Below are 21151 nucleotides of genomic sequence, written 5' to 3'. Positions count from 1 at the left end.
TTGCAAAAATACAAAGAGAAAAAAAGAACTTCGTAGAATTTAAATTCAAGAATTCTAAACTAGTAACTTTGACTTTTGATTAGTTAATGAGGTCTTTTAAGTTTGCCTTTTTTCTAATTAAATTTATAATTCTTCACAGATGTAACTTTTGTTGATGTTCAATTTGTCTCTCTCATTTTGTTAAACCTCACATAGTACTTCACCAATCCATTGAATAGCCACATTAAATCTGTTAATACCATGCTCTTCAACCCCAGAAATTATTTCCAGAAGGCAAACTTGCTTTGAGAGATCATCAAACAAGACTTAAGGTACACATTTTATCACATTTTCCCTACCACAGAGCTCAGGATGCAGAGCAAAATTCATGACTTTTGCACTGTTTATTATACTTTGCTAAATTACAAATCAAAAGCATCTGACAGAAGATCATGTATGAAGCCAAAAAGTTAATAATGTTCTGTGAAAAGTAAACTGTAAATGGAAAGGGATTCTAAATCTCAGCAGCACAGAGCAAATAAAATGTAGGTACTTGTCTAAATTATGGGTTTTCCATAGGCTTTTTTGCTTGCTAGAAGCAATTTTTATAAAATGACTATAATTTAAAACTTTTTTCCCCCAAACTAAAAAGAAATTTTCAAAGTGAAAGTACTGAACTTATCTAAATAAATAGAGTTGGCAGGCAAGCTGGTTTTGCCCAACCACAGATCAACCTGAGTACTCCCAAATTTGAAAGACAATGGCAATTTTCTAATCAGAATGTATTTTATCAGAATGAGTCTTAGGCATAAATCTGCTTTTTAATCAGAATATATTCTTGCTAAAATTTTTCTCAACCAATATTTCTAACTATGGTGTCAATGCTGTAATAAAAACCTGAACCTAAAATCAAAATGAACTTCTAGGAAGAGGTAGATGTCTTTTACATGCTAACACTTATTTCCTGCTTTATCAAAGACTCTATAAAATGAATGCTCCAATGCTATTACTGATTTTAATGTAACATGCTGTATTTCAAACTTCCTCGTTTGAAGAAAATGACAAAATCGAGTCCCCGTGAAAAAAACAAGCATTTAAATGACAGTTGATGCCACCATAGTTTTAAAAGATTGTTCTCAAAATTAGCATTCATTCAAAATGAAATACCTTTGCTATCTGATTAAATGGAAGAAGGGATTTTATTCTCCCTGCAAGTGTTTCTCCTCTTTCCATTGTATTCTAATATGAATTTTCACATTCAAATGAAAATTTTCTTTTGAGAAAATCATTTATCATGTCTACGAAGCTCACATAGCAGTTGACTTCCTTTTGGCACTCAAAAACTGAACAGTGGCTCAATTAGGCTTCTCTGTCACCGTGAAGAATTTTCAGGATTGAGAACCCATGGCTGTTTGCTCATTTACTGAACACTCTGGGCCTTAGGAGAATTCAAGCAGCAAGAAAGTCAAATATCAAATATTTGATAATGCAAAAAAAGCATGACTATTCATGTATGCGTGTCCTCAAACCTCCAAACGGTGGGCGGAAAAACTCACAGAAGCCTAAAATAAAACCTATTCCGAAAGACACATAAAAAAAAACAACCCCAACCCTATAAAACTACACTTTGGGCTTAACTGCCAAACTGTTTGTACCCCTTGTCATTGTAAGAAATGCAACATAAAAACTCTTGTCTAAATTCAATGACAGGTCTGAATTTATTGAATTCTTGCAAAAGTTACTTAAATGTGTTCAAAAATTCCTCCTAAGAAATATAAGCCCGTGAGTCATTAGCAATATACTGATTTTGAATGACAAATACTTTAAATGGTCGTTCAAAAGTTTAAGAATCTTGTTTTAAATTTCAAGGTCCATTCAAGTCATATGAAGTGTCAATAAGGGAAAAAGTATATTAATTTAGCAAATGTTTATTATTTCACCTTTTGAAGATGAGCCTGTTTAATATAACGTTTGGGAAATTTGTTTATTGAAGCAAAAGGATTTCCTTCCTTAAAAAGTGGTATCAGTTGATTTTTGTTATCTGTTGTCCTTTCAAAATCTTAATTCCTTCCTCATTTTCTCATATCAACCAAAGGTGCGGAGGAAAAGTTCTCTGTGTTGCAATGGAGAGCTACATATACGTATTTCTCGCTTTATTCAGTATCACAGTAATATTTGAGGTTTGTGCAGCAATTCAGGAGCGATATGAAGTAATCTCCCTACAAGAATATAGCCGTGTGTTACATTTATATCGATCACAACAGTAATTGTTAACAATTAATTTGTAATTACCTCTTAATGATGCTAATCGCGCAGATCATTTGGGGGTTAAGAATTATACTTTTATGATGGAACCCTGTGGCTAATCACGCACTACGTACAAAGTGTCAGAATCGTGCCCGTGCCCTAATGTTTTTATTCCAAAACAAATCAAAACAATACTAAAAAGCGCTCCTGTTATCTCGGGCTGTGCCCACAGGACAGCTGTTGTCAGTCACTACAATTTTTCAAACAGTCAGCTTGTACTTACAGCGCTTACATCTGCTGCATCCACCAGTTTAATGTGCTCCTTCGAATTTTCTGGTTTAGCAGACCTCCATTCCTTATGCAGTTTTGCTCCTGGATAAGGACGCGTGAGGGCTTTTAGGCGCTCCCAGTGGAGCCCGGCGCTGCTGGAAGCGGGGCGCCGCTGGAGGGGGAAGCCCGGCCGCGGGGACAGCCGCCTGGCCGCTGCTGCAGGCTCGGGCTGCCGAGCGACTGAGCGAAAACGCTTTCCCCAGACCGAAAACCGCCACAGTGGACGGCAACAGGAAGGCTTAAAGTCGGAAGTGGCACTGCAGAGTTTCTACCTCGCCCCAAACTCGGAGCCATCAGCTCCCACCGTTCTGTTTAGCGACCGCTTTGAGCCCCGCGCTCTTTCCCCACCAAACAGCAGCCGCAGATAGCATCTGAGAACCCTAGACAAAGAAACAGCAGAATCTCATCCCTCGATTTGTTTGCGCAGCCTTGTAGGTCTGCCCGTGGAGCCTCGGGGCTTTTTTTGTTTTTGCAACGCAAACCACAGCTATTCTCTTGTTCTAACCTTATTGGTTTAAATGCAACAATTGAAGGGAGCACTGCTCCGTCTGGCTCAACCTTGCTGCTCAAAAAAAATTTATTATGTAAATGAACGCGCCCCATGCTATCTGAATAAACAGCTGTGTGAGAATAAGTTCTCTGAGACACTGTCAACACACATCTCCTGCTACAGCAGCTACCAATTATGAGCTTTGGGAGTAGTTACACGTTATCTTTTATACTTTTCCAAAACTTTTTTCAGGCCCTGAAACTTGGGGAATCAACACTTTAATAAAATTTTTTTTTTTTTTTTTTTTTTTTTTTTGCCGAGTGTACCAACTAACAGGTCTGGGAAAAATTTTTTAAAAATGAAAATGGCCATTTATATAGTAAGTAGGTAAAGGGAGAAAACGAGCAAACGTGTAAACTATTATCGGTTTAACAATGAAAGCCCAAATGATGATTCTGCAATGATTTCTAGATGGCTAGTTTTACAGGAACATTTTTTTTTTTTTTTTTTGGATATGAACCAGATAGTATTTCAGTGTTACTATCTTAAAATCATTTTTGGGAAAATACTTATTTTATCTAGAACTCTTTCCTTACACTTTGTTCTCTTAAAAAATTCTAACTAAATTCACAATCCATGCATGATAATCCATAACACTTATCTAGAGAGTCGAGCTATTCACATTAGGACTAAATTACAGCTTTAGTTTAAAATGCTTACTTACTATCATGTTTTAGGTAAATAAATGGCTTTGGTTATTAGATCGATGACAACCATTATATTGATTTCAAATATTTAAAGAAGGCATCACTGATGTGCCTATTATATTTTAATTTGTCAGCTCCATACCAAAGTTCAAATACAAATGCTTATTTTGATACTACTCACTTATCATAACCAATCTTGTACTCTAAAGTAAAATCTTTATACCCACTGGACTTTCTTTCAAACTATTTCACCTTTACCGATAATACTATTCTACATATTCAGTTGTTTTATTAATAATAAAACATCTTTTTTTTTTTTTTAAGGCTCTTGCTTTGGTATCAAAGAACATTTTTAAAATCACAGTAAACTCTTAAATGATTTTATGATACATTTCCAGATGATCAACTAATAAAACAGATACAGTCTTACCTTTTCTTTGCTAATTTGTAAATGAAAGCACCATTCCCATGCAACCAAAACAAAACGCTTCTAATGAACAAAATTCAGTGTGGATTTTCTCCCCCTCTCCCCCCTGAAAGGATGCCAATCTAAATTCCTCAGAAAAGAATGCTTTGTCAAATCTAAGAGTCAACTTAAACTGCAAACTCACCTAGGATTTCATTTTGTATGGTACCAGCAAGGAGTCATGGGCTAGTCATCTGCCATATTTGGGAAGCTAGGTCAAAAATCAGTTGATTGCTATTGGATCTGTTCATTTATGCTGCACAAATAGAATTACATTACCACCTACAGCACTTTCTCAAGCCAGAAGTATCAGTTATTCAATATACTAAAGCATATATGCAGAAAATAAAATACAGCATATAATGGAGGTTTCTAGTGCTGTGAAATAAACTGTAATGTTACATTAATTTAATCTATGACGTCAGGCACCCACATAGCAAGTGCTTTTGCTATCATCTTTATTTCTAAGGTCCATAAAATAAAAATCTGAGGTGCTGGTTGGTTCAACCCTGTTTGAAACCCTGTGTTAAGCTATTGTACACATGCTTCCCATAGTTTAAAACTTATTTTAGATATGAAAAGATAAAATATTAGTTTTCTGATCCATGAGAGATTATATTTGCAAACCCAGGAGACACAAGCCATATGAAGTCAGAACAGCAGGAATATCATGTAAGATATCTGACTTTTATATATAAATTACTTGCCTGTATTATAATCAAATTTATCATACTACATTAGTTTTTATATTGAAATTCAATTATTTTTATTTATATAACCAAACAAGATACCATTAAAGAAATGATGCAGTAATTACGAGGAAAATTATAAAAAGCACGATGAAGGTAATATGACCACTAATATGACACAGATCATGCTTCATAATTATGTAACAAAGAGCTTAGTCATTGGCTAAAAGAAATATCCATGTGCATATGTACCAATTTTAAATGGTTTCCCTTTCCTAAAGCAAAATTAGATGGATTAAAAACAATCACATGCTTATCCATAAATTTTGTCTGGTTACTACCTCCTGATTATCAAATATGCAGTAATTACCATGCAACTTACACCAAAAATAAGTCATTCTCTGATAAATAGCCAATATGTAAGCCATTACTAATAAGATCCAGTTTGTAGTATACTATTAACTTCTTATTTCTAAATTTTTACAATTACATAACTTATCCATATATTTTAAGGATGAAGGTGTCCCCTAAATAAAGTCATACACATTACAACAGCAATTAGAAACATTTGCTCAAAATTTACCATTAGTAAAGACAGGTAATGTAGAAAGCATTATCTTCTGATATTTCCTGAAGAAATTTCAACACAAACATATGAATAGGAGTAAAGAAATTTCTAATATGCCTTTTCCCCACTAAAGCAAAAAAATAAATATATAATTTTATCTGGAAAAGGAAAACACTTGAAATAGGCAACTGTAACAGTGTTTGAATACCCTCAAACAGACAATATCTTTCATATACTGTATCTTCAAACAGGTTTTATCTTATAGAACAAACTATTCCCTAGACGTGTGCCTGGATATAGAGAAATCTGCAATTTTGAGACAAATTGTTAGTGCTTTCCAACTAACACAATTTTAAATAAAGGCATGATTACAAAAATAAACAAATGTCTGCAATTAAAAAAAAAGACTAGGGCAGATATAAGGAATTCATTAGAACAATTGAAAAGGTGACTTTGAACTTTTTAAAAACTACATGAGTAAACAGTTGATTAATCAAATAAAATATAAGAAATGAACACAGAAAACAAATGATTAAAGGCAAGTGTTCCTTCCCTTTATCCCTTCCAGTAACAATAACAAAGATTGTGAGCAATTGTGAAGTTCTCAATAAAAGATGTACTCAGAAGTTATTTTTCTTCTATTTGTGTCTACCTTTTAATAATTTTACAATTAAGGATGAACGCTATTACCTGGTCCGATATCAACCATCTCTTACCTCTGTTTCTACCATTCTTAGCAGATTATTGCTCAAGAATAATGGTATAGTAAGTTGCAAAAACATAATTAGCATTTAAAGGCCAGTGATCTCTCTTCAAAAGCAAAATCTTAGTTATTCTTTCTTCCACATCAGTAAAATCAGTAATATCTGATCAATACAATCAACATTTTGCGATTCGGGCTGTTCAAAGTGGAATGGCAAACAGAGTATTCCAAAATACTGTACTTCTGGTCCCTCTGCTTCCAAACGACTCTCTTTTCTTGTGGTTCATGCCATGGCACTACATTCCTGGCTTTTTTATGGAACCGTTGGAACAGTGGATGGCTGACGCTAAGATCCTTGCTGGCGTTTGGAGCGGTCACTTTCATGACCTCCTCTTTCCCCACTGGCACGAGACCTACAATGAGGGCCCTGCTCCCAGTAGCCTTCTGCTGAAACACAACCAAGTAAAACATCCTCTATTTATTTTAAGAATGATATTAAATCTGCCAAACCGAATGTCTACCAGTATTTGGCGAAATGTTTTCCATTCAAACTCCAACATGAATAGCTTTTAACAGTAAATTTAAGGAGGCAATTACTAGCTATTCACTGGACCATGGAAAATTATTTTAATAAATATTATAGTCTTTATACCAACACAATTTGGAAATATAATCTATTTCCTGGCCCTCTAATACTGGTTAATAATATGAATAATAACATTTATTTATGTAGGGTGGGAAACTTATCATAGGTAGTAATGACTGCCTATTGGATGTTTTTTTTTCAAAATTATTATTCTAATAGAAACTTTGAGGAGCACTTATTGAAACAAATAATGATAACAATAGATTTTTAGGAAACGGGAATGGGATGATAGAGGTACTTTATCTAAGAAAAATATGACATACCAGATTTTCCATTTTAAAAGCAACTGATTTTCCAAAATGGCAAACAGAGTTACTTTTTCTCCCTTCTGCCAAAAATGTAAATAATTGTCTTGGAAGCACATGCTTAATCTCAGCAATAAGCTCTTTTGCTTTTTCACACTTTAAAATGGATTTCAGTTGACACGAAATAACCTAGAAAACCCAGATTTGTCTACTCTTCAGACTTTTTTTTTTTCTCAAAGCCATGGGCAAAACCAATCTTGTCAGCACCTCCCAACACTTGTAAGAGGATCTGGAAATTTGTTTTGTGTTTTCCAGGTTTCATGACAGCTGAGTTCACAGTTTTTAAATTCTTCAGAAATGATGACTATCTCGTGGAATAGGGAAGGAAATTAATATTTATTGAGTGCTTACTACATGCCAGGCACTGTGCTAGGCGTTTTATAGACATTCTTCATTTATTTTAACATATAACGTGACAATTTATCTGTACAAATCGTGTGTTTTAAAAAATATGCCCCTCCCCTCTAATTATTTGTTCTAGAATCTGCCTCGTTTTTCTGAAACCATCAAAGTTACCACTAAACAGTAGATGGAGCACTGGGAGGGACATCAAAATGTCCTGGGCTGTATCATCCTTTTGGAGCAAGAGGACACCTAATAAAGTTAATGAATCCAGAAAGGTGTGTGACATGTTGAAATGATATATATTAAAATGGTATGTTCAATATAGAATAGACACAATCACTGTACAATATATGATTATTCACAAACATATATTACAAGTTAGTGTGCAGGTTCAAAAATAAAAATGTTAAATGATCAATAGGGAAAAAAAAATGTAATGAATCCTTAAACCTGAAGTGATCAAATCAGGGATTTTTTTTCTCACTACTTATCAAAAAAAGGTAAATTATCTTTCTAAAATAAGGATTATAAATATTCCCAACTTTTTCTTTATAATAAAAAGGAGACACTAAGGGTCTGAGTCTACCACAAGCAAATTATATGGACAACTTGTTTTACAGTTCTATCCATTTCTTCCCTTTTGTATTCCTAATTTCAGTTATCCAATGTGATATGCTTTGATCTTAATAGCTATTACATCATAAACACTTGATTTGTTCAGGAGGAAATAATTACATTCAAAACGTACTCCAAGTGTCCTTATGCATTTGGAGGTATAGTTTAAGTATCGAGAATCAAGAAGCTCTCTTATTATTACAAAGGAATTGCCAAGAAGGGACAAAATAAAAAACCAAAACTTCATAACCGAGAGAATTTTTTTCTTCCTTCAAGCAGCATTAACTCTTTCCCCCTCCAGTCTCCCAAATCGGAAAAAAGAGTAACCTCTAAAGCTGTTTTAGACAGAAGGTCAGAATTCAAAGGATCGGTAACCTAATCCACAATGTGCTGCAATCACATTTGCTATTGGAAACACAACCAGAAGCACCATTTTCCTAGATGTTTTTATTAAGCAATGTCAATAGGTGTACAACCTGGAGGTTTCTCTCTACTGTACAGATTCATACCTGCAGGCGATCAAGTTGCCCTGGGTCCTTGAATTTTACTTTAGAATGCTGTAGAGGAAGGAAAAAAATAGACTTTGCATTATAGGCTAAGGAAAACAATAGCTCCACTTTGTTCAAATACTGAAAGACAGTACCTTTTTAGGACCAAAATGGAAATAAAGATGAAAGTTTTCTAGTCTTTAGATGTTCATAAGTAATGAGAACTCTTATTTCAGATGGTTTAATATATGGAGTATTATACTGATGTTTAAAAAATTGTAGCTTGTATTCTTTCAAAAAAAAAATAGAAGTCTGGAAGCATCCACTGTTTCTTTCAAGGATTCTGTTTTAACATCATCAGTGATCTGGTTTACCTGAATTGCAGAGTAAAACAAAGTCAAGGATCTGGGGTTTTCTGAATTAGCATATTTTAAATGCGTATGGTTCTTAAAAACAACACCCCAGTTGATAGGGAGTTATAGATTGGTGGCTCATTTTTTTAAATCAATACAAGGAAAAACAAATAGTTTACCAAGAGGTCAGAGAGCCAGTAGGGGAGACCTCTACTGCACAGTTATCATTGACAAGCCCTGCTGAAAGATCCGCAAAGCTCCCATTAGCTCTGGCCTCCTGGGAGAGCTGTTCACTTTCCTTCCTGCCCTTGCCTGAAAGGACAGATCTTCCTCACCAGCAGAGACTGGACGAGAGGGGTAAGGAGGAGGTAAAGGAGGGACGGGACGGAACAAAAGCAAAGCAAAAAATGGGAAGTTATTCAAGACACTAATCGGAAAACTAGTTCAAGGATCTCAGCTTTTTTAAAAGAACGAGTGTCTATGACTTAGAAATGCTAAAGGAAAAAGATCATGTTTTTCGATACGCAGGTTTTATATGTTTTAAATTTATAGTACCTTTACTAGTATATATGTCTCTTTTGGGAGGCATTTCATTTGATAAATATAAAAATTAAAAAAAAGTAAAAGACCTAACTCACCACAAATAAAATCATTCATGACTAAAAACCAAAGACTATTTAAAAGGAAGACCCACATCACTAAGCTCTCTATTTACAATTTTCTGAAATCATGTCTATTCCCAACCAATGAATGGCCTATTTAAAAAAAAAAAAGATATTTTAAAGGAGATATTTCACATTAAGACATTCTTGAAGCAACAGATACCACATCTCTCTGTACTTTTGGATTTTGTATCTATCACTGTTCAAAGTTTAAAAGCTGTCCTTTTCTTTAAATACGGAGAGCTACCAAAATTTACCTATAATCACTAGACTAAAAAAAAATGCACTAGAGGTTCAAGTTCTAATTCTAAATTTAGCATAGGTTTTCTCTGTGCCCTTTGTTATCACAATACTTGACTCTCAATTGATAATCTATAGACAGGCTACCTATAAAATGGATGCAAGAAGGTCACACACCTAACCAAAATGGCATGGGGATAAAAGTGTTTACTGTAGGGGCACCTGGGTAGCTCAGTCAGTTAAGCGTCTGCCTTTGGCTCAGGTCATGGTCTCGGGGCCCTGGGGTCGAGTCCTGCATTGGGCTCCCTGCTCAGTGGGGAGTCTGTTTCTCTCTCTCCCTCTGTCCCTCCCCCCAGCTCGTAGACTCCGTCTCTCTCTCAAATAAATAAATAAAATCTTAAAAAAAATGTTTACTGCAAGGGTAAAGCTCTCATAGATAGTAAAATAGCAATAGAAAACTGAATTTCAGGGGCATCGGGGTGGCTCAGTCGGTTAAGCGTCTGCCTTCGGCTCAGGTCATGATCCCAGGGTCCTGGGATCGAGCCCCGAGTCAGGCTCCCTGTTCTGTGAGGAGTCTACTTCTTCCTCTCCATCTGCCTCTCCCCCAAATCATGTTCTATCTCACTCTCTCTCAAATAAATAAATAAAATCTTAAAAAAAAAAGAAAACTGAATTTCAAATCAATTTAATTAAGCAAGTATAAAATGAGTGCCCAGTCAGGACATGGTGGAGTTTCTAATATTAGCACAACTTGATACTCATGGTAGGTGCTCAGTAAATGTTATTTAAATTAATTAATGCGTGCACACTTGGCTACTTGACAGAACAAGGCCCTGGTTTATGAAAGAAAAATGATTTCCCTGAATTTCTTTTGTTTCTATGTTTTTATTTTCTTTACACATTGTTGTATTTGTCCTCCTTTAGAAACTCTAGAGAGAATTGGCTAGGACATTATCATCATAGGAGAGTTAATCTCATTCTCATGTTCAAAACATATTTAAAACACTTTATAGAACCAAACTGAGTCATTGAAACTGCCAGGCATTTGCCATCCTGACAATAGGAAATAACCAAATTCTAAGGAAATTTAAAAATTAGAAGAGACCTGAAATCACTGTATCCACATGGTCTGTTTTCCAGCGGATCAAGAAAATGAAGTAAAAGTTAAGTTTCACTTAAAAAGAAACTATCAATGACATATTTAGTTTTACCTATCATATTCCTCCCAAAGTACTCTTTACTCCAAAGTAGTTCATATTTCCCTTTTGAATTCTTAAAGGAAAAATGCAGGAAAATTTACAAAATTTAAAGGGATACACAATAGAATGAAAATATCTTTAAAGAAACCCGATATCATCACCTTTCAGAAATACTTCATGGTAGATACAGCCACAACATTGTCATTTTAATTTCTGCAGTTTTGAGGCTATTCAGAAACTTAACTAACCAAGCTAGTTAGTGGGTCTGTCAGCTAGTCACTCACTCAGAAAATATTTATCATGCATCTAGTATGTGGGCACTAGGAGATGAAGCAGTAAATGAGCAGACAGAATTCCCACTTATGTGTTCATAAAAGCATGTAAATAAATTAAAAGTTAGCCAACTGGACATATACATTTATTTTTGCTTTTTTCTACAAACCCCACTAAAGCAACAGTAGATGGATTTTTTTAAAGCATAAATCCCAAAGAACGAAGAGGGCAGTTAATAAAAAAAGAGTAAAAAAAAAATTAGAAGTAAAAAAACAGACAGACCATTAGTAGCTGGCTTAGCAGATCCGAGAAAGCTGAATCCAAAGTTGGCAGTGAGGAAAGCTGAAAAGCAATCCAATTTATACCAACAAAGCCCCTTGACATCTCAGGAACTGGTGGTACCAAGTACTTTTGGAAGTAAAAGTAAAAAGAAATACCAAAAAAAGGAGGTACAAATCAGTGTAAGAAGCAGTTAGAATCACTCTTAGATGCCACTCCACATAGACAAACAAGTACACTTGGACTGAAGGAGAAGCCCCGGAATGTGTTCAGGAAGGGGCACCATACTAAAAACAGGTGGATTCTGTTTACAGAATCCTGAATGCTGGGACAAACTGAATTCTGGGACAACTGCCCCTGTTTCCTTCCACCAAACCTTTCCCCATTCCGATTCCTAGAATAATGGCAGCTATATCTAGGTTATCCAGGCAGTAGGTAAAAAGAGCCTTCACGAAGAATTCTAACTAGCCCAAGAGGAAAGACTTGAGATACTTATACCTGGAGGTCTTGCAAAGAGAAGACCCAGCCTAATTGCCCTACCATAAAAACCATGGTCTATGAATCCCCAGAGAACAGTCAATTCTAAGGTGCTCCACTTGTACATATGAGCCAACAGTCAAGGGTTATCTGTGTCTGAGGAAACCCTCTTGCAAGAAATGTAGAAACTAAATGAGCAGAGAAAAGCAATTTGAGGAAACAGAGGTCAGGCAAAAGTTAGAAAAACAAAAAACTCTCATTAATATCCACAGAGAAATAAGATAGTAAACAAGATAGGAAAGTAACAATAATGATTTTTTTTTTTTAAAAGAGAAACATCTAACAACAAAAAAGAGTCCTTAGAAATAAAAAGCAGAATAGCAGAAATGTGTAATTCCATAAGGTTTGAAAAAATAAAATTAAGGAAGTTTTACAGAGAATAGAGCAAAAGACATGGAAAATATGAGAGAAGAACAGAAAATACAATAATAAAATGAAGAAATATAAGAAAATATGGTGGTCCAACATCCAAATAACTGGAGTTCCAGAAGAAGAGCAGAGAAAATGAAGGGTAAAACTTAAATAAATAATTCTAAAATGTTTTGTAGGACATTAGTTTTCAGATTGAAAGAGCTCAATGAATACCCAACAAAATAGATTTAAAAAAAAAGGTCAATGGACATTGCTGGGACATTTCAAAACCCTTGGGAAAAGGGTAGCCGCCCCCCCCCCCCCACCACCACCACAAGTATCCCAAGAGAAAAAATCATATCACAGACAAAACAGATCACACAACTTCAGACTTCTTAATTGGAACCTGTATTTCTAGAAGGTAATAGAACAATGGTTTTAAATTTCTTAAGGAAAAATAACTCTCAACTTAGAATTTTATATCTTAAAAACTTTATAACAAGTAGAAAAATTGAAGATATTTAAATCAAGTTGAGGATATTTGCAGACATGCCAGGTTTAAAAAGTTTATTTACAAAGTATCTTTTATCAGGGAGCTAACAGAAGATATGTTCTATAGAAATTTGAGAGCAAACCTCCCTTATTAAATAAGCCAACCAAATAGGAAAGAGAAGAATCTAATTGCTAGTGTTGGTAGTACAGAGAATTTCTAGGATGATAGCTCTACCAGGCATGCCCATCCAAACAGAGGAGGTCAGAAAGCACCAGAAAAGTTTTCAAGATGAAAAGATTGATAGAATAGTTGATACATCTGAACATATGGAAAGAAGAGTTAAACAATCAGGGGAGGGTATGAAATTAAATTTTTAAAAGAATTTATAGAATACTATATGCAGCTGCTGTAAAGAGCATACATATAGATGGAGTGAGACAAATGCCCCAAATCAGGAAATATCCATATTGGAAGGATGGCAAGACTGACAGTTTTTGTGTGTATGTGTTGGGGTGGGAGTGAGATGAAAGAGGAACAAATATTCATCTTCCATAGTGGCAAATCAATAAGTAACACCAAAAATGAAAAAAAAAAATCAACAAGGAACAATATAGCAAGATTCAACTGAAAAGTTAGAAGTGGTTTTATCTGGGAAAGGCAAAGAAAGATGAAAGGTAGGAGACTCTCCTCTCCACAGTAATTTTTATAGAACTGTTTGACTTTCAAAAGTATATGCATATAATTTTGATTAAAATAAAAATGAAAAAAAAACAGACACTTTCTTGACCCTGTATGTGTATATATTACTTGTTGACAAGTACTAAAAATATTTCAGGTAAAATTTGGTAGAGAGGGATATGGGGAAAGGGGTGGGTGCTGTGTTTACTAGTCAAGGAAAGCAAGCCTCTTTGAGGAGGTGTCACTTGAGTTGAAGCATTGACAATGAAAAGGTGGTAGACTAAAAGAGCTAGTAAGAGAAGAACAAAGCCAGTAGAAGAAAGGAAATAATAAAGATTAGAATAAAAATAGAGACTAGAAAAACCTAATAGAACCATAAATGAAACCAGGAGCTAGTTCTTTGAAAAGATAAACAAAATTGATAAAAGTTTAACCAGACTTAACAAAAAAGGGAGAGAGAGGACTCAAAAAAATAAAATCAGAAATGAAGGAGAAATAACCAACACCACAGAAATACAAATGTTTATAAGAGATTATGAAAAGTTATATTAGACAGCCTAATTATATTAGACAAACTAGACAGCCTAGAAAATATGGATAAATTCCTAGAAACATAACCTTCCAAAACTGAATCAGGAAGAACTAGAAAATTTGAACAGGGCGCCTGGGTGGCTCAGTTGGTTAGGCGACTGCCTTCGGCTCAGGTCATGATCCTGGAGTCCCAGGATTGAGTCCCACATCAGGCTCCCTGCTCAGTGGGGAGTCTGCTTCTCCCTCTGACCCTCCCCACTCTTGTGCTCTCTATCTCATTCTCTCTCTCAAATAAATAAATAAAATCTTTAAAAAAAAAAAGGAAATTTGAACAGACCAATTACCAGTGATGAAATTGAATCAGTAATTTAAAAAACTCCCAACAAACAAAAGCCCAGGGCCAGATGGCTTCACAGGTGAATTCTACCAAACATTTAAAGAAGAGTTAATAGCTCTTCTTCTCAAGCTATCCCAAAAAGTAGAAATGGAAGGAGATCTCTCAAATTCATTCCATGAGGCCAGCACTATTCTGATACCAAAACCAGATGAAGACGCTACAAAAAAAGACAATTCCGGGCCAGTATCTTTGATGAACATAGAAGCAAAAATCCTCAAAAAATATTAGCAAACCAAATGTAACAATACGTTAAAAAAATCATTCACCATCATCAAGTGGGGATCGTTCCTGGGATGCAAGGTTGGTTCAATATTTACAAATCAATCAATGTGATACATCACATTAATAACAGAATGGATAAAAAACATATGATCACCTTAATACAGGCAGAGAAAGCATTTGACAAAGTACAACATCCATTCATGATAAAAACTCTCAACAAACTAGTTTTAGAGGGAACATACCTCAACATAATAAAGGCCATGTATGGAAAACCCATAGCTAACATCATACTCAATGGTGAAAAACTGAGAGCTTTTCCTTTAAGATCAGGAACAAGACAAAGATGTTCACTCTCACCACTTTTATTCAACATAGTACTAGAAGTCCTAACTACAGTCATCAGAAAATAAAAAGTAATAAAAGGCATCCAAATTGGTAAAGAAGAGTAAAACGTTCACTTTCGCAGTTGATGTGATACTATATAAATTCCTAAAGACTCCACCAAAAAACTACTATAACTGAAAAATGAATTCATTAAAGTCACAGGATACAAAGTTAATATACACAAACCTGTTGTATTTCTAAATACTAATAATGAAGTAGCAGAAAGAGAAATTAAGAAAACAATCCCATTTACAATTGCACCAAAAATAATAAAATACCTAGGAATGAACTTAACGAAGGAGGTAAAACATCTGTATTCCAAAAACTATAAAACATTGATGAAAAAAGTAGAAGATGACAGAAACAAATAGAAAAAATATTCCATGCTCATGAATTAAGGAAACAAATATTGTTAAAATGACCATTCTACTCAAAGCAACCTACAGAGTTAATGCAATCCTTATCAAAATACCAACAGCACTTTTCACAGAACTAGAACAAATAATCCTAAAATTTGTAAGATATCACAAAAGACCCTGAATCAGGAATCACAATTCCTGATTTCAAGTTATACTACAAAGCTGTAGTAATTAAAACACTATGGTACTGGCACAAGAATAGACACATAAATCAATGGAACAGAACAGAGAGCCCAGAAAGAAACCCGTGATTGTATAACCAATTACTCTATAGCAAAGGAGGCAAGAATGTACAATGGAGAAAAGACAGTCTCTTCAGCAAATGGTGTTGAGAAAATTGGACAGCTGCGTGCAAAAGAATGAAACTGGACCACTTTCTTACACCACAAACAAAAATAAACTCAAAATGGATTAAGGACCTAAATCTGAGACCTGAAACCATAAAAATTCTAGAAGAGAGCACAGGCAGTAATCTCTCTGACATCGGCTGTAGCAACATGTTTCTAGATACATCTCCTCAGGCAAGGGAAATAAACATAAAAATAAACTATTGGGACTACTTTAAAATAAAGAGCTTCTGCACAGTGAGGGAAACCATCAACAAAACAAAAAGGCAACCTACTAAATAAGAGAAGGTATTTGCAAATGACGTATCTGATAAGGGGTTAATATCCAAAATATATAAAGAACTTATACAACTCAACACACACACACACACACACATACACACACATACACACACAAATTTAAAAATGGGCAGAGGACCTAAATAGATTTTTCCAAAGAAGACATGCAGGTGGCTAACAAACATATGAAAAGATGCTCAACATCACTCTTCATCAGGGAAATGCAAATCAAAACCACAATGAGATATCACCTCACACCTGTCAGAATGGCTAAAATAAAAAACATAGGAAACAAGTGTTGGTGAGGATGCAGAGAAAGGGGAACCCTCTTACACTGTTGGTGGGAATGCAAACTGGTGTGGCCACTGTGGAAAACAGTATGGAGGTTCCTCAAAAAATTAAAAATAGAATTATCTATTATCTAGTAATTCCACTACTGAATATTTACCCAAAGAAAATAAAACAAAAACACTAATTCAAAAATATACATCCACCCCTATGTTTACTGAAGCTTTATTTACAGAAGCCAAATTATGGAATCAGTCTATGTGTCCACTGATAGATGCATAATATATATATATATATATATGTATATATATTCTCACATCTTCTTTATCCATTCACCCATATACACATAGATATTCATATCTATATCTCTATATATAATATTACTTGACATAAAAGAATGAAATCTTGCCATTGGCAACAATATGGATGAACCTAGAGGGTATAATGCTAAGTGGAATAAGTCATCAGAGAACGACAAATACCATATGATCTCACTCATACGTGGAGTTTATGAATAAGAACAAACAAATTAGGAAGAGACAAACCCAACTCTTAAATATAAAAAACAAAATAGTGGTTGCCAGTAAGGGGGCGATGGGTGAAATAGATAAAGGGGATTAAGAGTACACTTAAGGTGATGAGCCCTGAGCAATGTATAGAATTATTGAATCATTATATTGTACACCTGAAACGAACATAACATTGTGTGTTAATTATACTTGAATAAAAAATAAAATGAAATAAAATGAATTTTAAAACTCAAAAAGAAAAAGAGGTGATAGACTTGTAAAAATCTGAGGTGGAGGGGATGCTGTCCACTGGAAAGAAACAGCAAGTTCAAAGGGAACACACTTGGCAAGTAGGAGGGAAGAAAGAAAAAAATATGGAGGATAGTGGACAAGAAGGGAAGAGCAGGACCCGGGCTGGGTGTGGAGCATGGGGTTCTGTAGGCCAGGTAAAGAGCTGAGATTTTATTCTTACTATAATATAAAGTTACCAGTGATCCTTTTTGTTTGTTTTGTTTTATTTTATAATTTATTTTTGATCAGAACAGTGGCACTGTCTGATTTACATTTAAGAAAGATCCCTCTGGCTGCCATGTGGAGGACAGACAACAGAAAAGAGGCAGGTAGGCAAATGGGGCTGAGCAGTAGTCTAAGTAAGAAGTGGTGGTAATCTAGACTAGGGTTTTATCTGGGGAGATGATGATATGTAGTCAGATTTAGGGCATATTTTTGAATTAGACCCAACAGGACTGGCAGACTGGATGTGGGTTTGAGGCAAAGAAGGAAATTAAAGATGACTCCAGTCTCTCTGCATAAACAATAAACACCACTGATTTGACTTTCATCTCCATTCATTTCTTCTTTCTGCTTTCTTGCTCATACAATAACATGACATAAACACAAAGAGCCTGAATAATTACAATCTAAATCACTGAAAGTTAACTAAAAGTCTTTTCATTACTATCTAGTCAAACTATCAAACACATCCCCTCCCCCACCCACTTACACCTCACCAGCCTCCTTTGTCACCCCAGTATGCTATGCTCACTCCTGTCACTGTACATTCGTTCATGTTTCTGCATACTCACCAGCCTGATATAAATGTCTTTACTCCTCTTTTCTTTTCAGCCTACCTCTCCTCTGATGCTGGCTTCTATCTCAACATGGTAGGCTGTTACTTTGGTGGCTCCCATTGAACCATGCCTCTCAAAAAGACCAATCGTGGGCTTGGCAAATGGAACATTAGTAAGGATGATGCAAGCAGAGAACTGTAACTTGTACCTTGGGGCTTATCCTCTAGGAATGCTTACTCTTTGGATCTAGCCACCATTAAGGAAGTCCAAGCTAGCCATGTGGTAGAAGAGAAGTCCCAGTCTACCAATCATCCCACCAAAACCATCTTGGATATTCCAGCTCCAGCCACTTTTTTTTTAGTAAGTGTACTCTTAATCTTCTTTGCCTATTTCATCCATCCCCACCCCTCTGGTAACCATCAGTTTGTTCTCTATAGATAAGAGTCTATTTTTTGGTTTGTCTCCTTTTCCCTTTGTTCATTTGTTTCTTAAATTCCACATGAGTGAAATCATATGGTATTTGTCTTTCTCTGACTGACTTATTTCACTTAGCATTATATGCTCCAGATCCATCCACATTGTTGCAAATGGCCACATTTATTTCTATGGCTGAGTAAGATTCCATTGTGTGTGTGTGTAAATATATATATATATATATATATATATATATATATATATATATATATATATATATATATATATACACACACTACGTCTTCTTTATCCATTCACCTACCAATGGACATGTGGGTTGCTTCCATAATTTGGCTATTGTAAATAATGCTGCAGTAAACATAGCGGTGCCTATATCATTTTGAATTAGTGTTTTTGTATTCTTTGGGTAAACACCAAGTAGTGGAATTATTGGATCGTATGGTAACTCCATTTTTAATTTTTTTTTAATTTTTTTAAAGATTTTTAAAATTTATTTATTTGTCAGAGAGAGAGAGCACAAAGCAGGGGGGGGGGCAGCAGGCAGAGAGGGAGAAGCAGACTCCCTGCTGAGCAGGGAACCCGAGGTGGGACTTGATCCCAGGACCCTGAGATTGTGACCTGAGCCAAAGGCAGATGCTCAACAGACTGAGTCACCCAGGTGTCCCCTCCATTTTTAATTTTTTGAGGGATTCCATAGTGTTTTTCACAGTGGCCACACGAAGTTTGCATTCCCACCTACTGTGCATGAGGGCTCCTTTTTCTCCTCATCCTTGTCAACACTTGTTTCTTGTGTTTTTTATTTTAGCCATTCTGACAGGTGTGAGGTGGTATCTATCATATTGTGGTTTTGATTTGCATTTCCCTGATGATGAATGATGTTGAGCATCTTTGCATGTGTCTGTTGGCCATCTGTATGTGTTCTCTGGAGAAGTGTCTGTTCAAATCTTCTGCCCATTTTTAAATGGGATTATTATTATTATTTTTTTTTTTTTTGGTGTTGAGTTGTGTAAGTACTTTATATATTTTGGATATTATCCCTTTATCAGAATGTCATTTGCAAATATCTTCTCCCATTTGGTAGGTTGTCTTACAGTTTTGTTGATAGTTTCTTTTACTGTGCAGAAGCTTTTTATTTTGATGTAGACACAGTAGTTTATTTTGGCTTTTGTTTCTTTTCCCTGAAGAGACATATCTAGAAAAAAGCTGCTATGGCCAATGTCAGGGAAATTACTGTCTCTGCTCTCTTCTAGAATTTTTTTTTTTTTTAAGATTTTATTTATTTATTTGAGACAGAGAGAATGAGAGACAGAGAGCATGAGAGGGAGGAGGGTCAGAGAGAGAAGCAGACTCCCTGCCGAGCAGGGAGCCCGATGCGGGACTCGATCCCGGGACTCCAGGACCATGACCTGAGCCGAAGGCAGTCGCTTAACCAACTGAGCCACCCAGGCGCCCTCTTCTAGAATTTTTATGGTTTCAGGTCTCACATTTAGCTTCTTCATCTATCTTGAGTTTATTTTTGTGTATAGTGTGATAAAGTGGTCCAGTTTCATTTTTTTGCATGTGGCTGTCTAGTATTCCCAGCACCATTTGTGGAAGAGACTGTCTTTTCTCCACTGCATATTCTTGCCTCCTTTGTCATAGATTAAGTGACCATATAATTGTGGGTTTTTTTCCTGGGCTCTCTATTCTGTTCCACTGATTTATATGTCTATTTTTGTGCCATTACCATACTGTTTTAATTACTACAGCTTTGTAGTACATCTTGAAATCTCAGATTGTGATACCTCCAGTTTTGTTCTTTTTCAAGAATGCTTTGGTTACTCAGGGTCTTTTGTGGTTCCATACCAATTTTAGGACTATTTGTTCTAGTTCTATGAAAAATGCTGTTGGTATTTTAACAGCAATTGAGAGAGATTCCAAGCAGTACCAGCAGAAGGGCCACCAATGTGAACCTAGCCAGTCCCCAGGATTATGAGCAAATGAAATGATGGGATGGTTTGTAATACAGCAATAAATACCCATCACTGCATCGAAGCTCCTCTTGCAAATGTTACCAATCATATGCATAATGCCAGAAGTAATATACACATTTTTTTCTTTATCTTAATAGTAGCATCTTTTTTTATTATGATAAAATATACATAACATAAAATTTGTGATTTTCAATATTTTCATTTGTACCATTCAGTGGCATTAAGTACATTAATAGTGTTCTACAGCCATTACCACCAACCATCTCCAGAATATTTTCATTTTCCCAAACTGAAACTGTACCCGTGAAACACTGATTCTCCATTTCTCCCTCCCGCCTCGCCCCCAGGCCCTGGCAAACACCATTCCACTTCCCATTTCTATAAGTTAAACTTTTCTAGGCATCTCATATAAGTAGAATCATGAAATATTTTTCCTTTTATGTGATGAGGGTTACATCTTAATTTAGTCCTGATTATAGCATCTCACCTTGCTGCACATTTCCTCCTTGAAATAGTCTCCCTATGGTCTTGCCCCATAACTCTGTTTTGGTGCTTTTCCCCTCATTTGTCTCATTCTTTCATCTTGGGTCTCTTTTGAAGGCTGGACTTTCTCTACTGACTCCAGTTCTTCTTAAACTCCATGTTCTCTCAGGC

General features: G+C 35.5%; 1 protein-coding gene and 1 long non-coding RNA gene across 6 annotated transcripts in view; both read right to left on the bottom strand.

The window, feature by feature from the left end:
- Positions 1-21151, bottom strand: part of EYA1 (EYA transcriptional coactivator and phosphatase 1) — a 358798-nt gene that overhangs the window by 168041 nt on the left and 169606 nt on the right. Inside the window, exon 1 of one of the 5 annotated variants that reach the window (XM_045896402.3) lies at positions 2510-2993. The exons of the other annotated variants lie outside the window; for them this stretch is intronic. The gene's annotated coding sequence lies outside the window, so the exon portion shown is untranslated. Of the gene's footprint in view, positions 1-2509; positions 2994-21151 lie in introns of those variants that run through there. 5 annotated transcript variants of the gene reach the window in all.
- On the bottom strand, positions 8523-8933 carry LOC135363969 (uncharacterized). Its single transcript, XR_010410414.1, has 2 exons — positions 8734-8933; positions 8523-8647 (listed from the first exon to the last, which is right to left on the bottom strand). It is a non-coding gene; the product is annotated as an uncharacterized LOC135363969 (long non-coding RNA).

This window comes from Mirounga angustirostris, unplaced genomic scaffold (assembly GCF_029215605.1).
Source record: "Mirounga angustirostris isolate CCGP_5_RB_7025 unplaced genomic scaffold, mMirAng1.0.hap1 SCAF_4, whole genome shotgun sequence".
NCBI classification, from domain to species: Eukaryota; Metazoa; Chordata; class Mammalia; order Carnivora; family Phocidae; genus Mirounga; species Mirounga angustirostris.
This window is presented reverse-complemented; position numbering and strand designations above follow the sequence as displayed.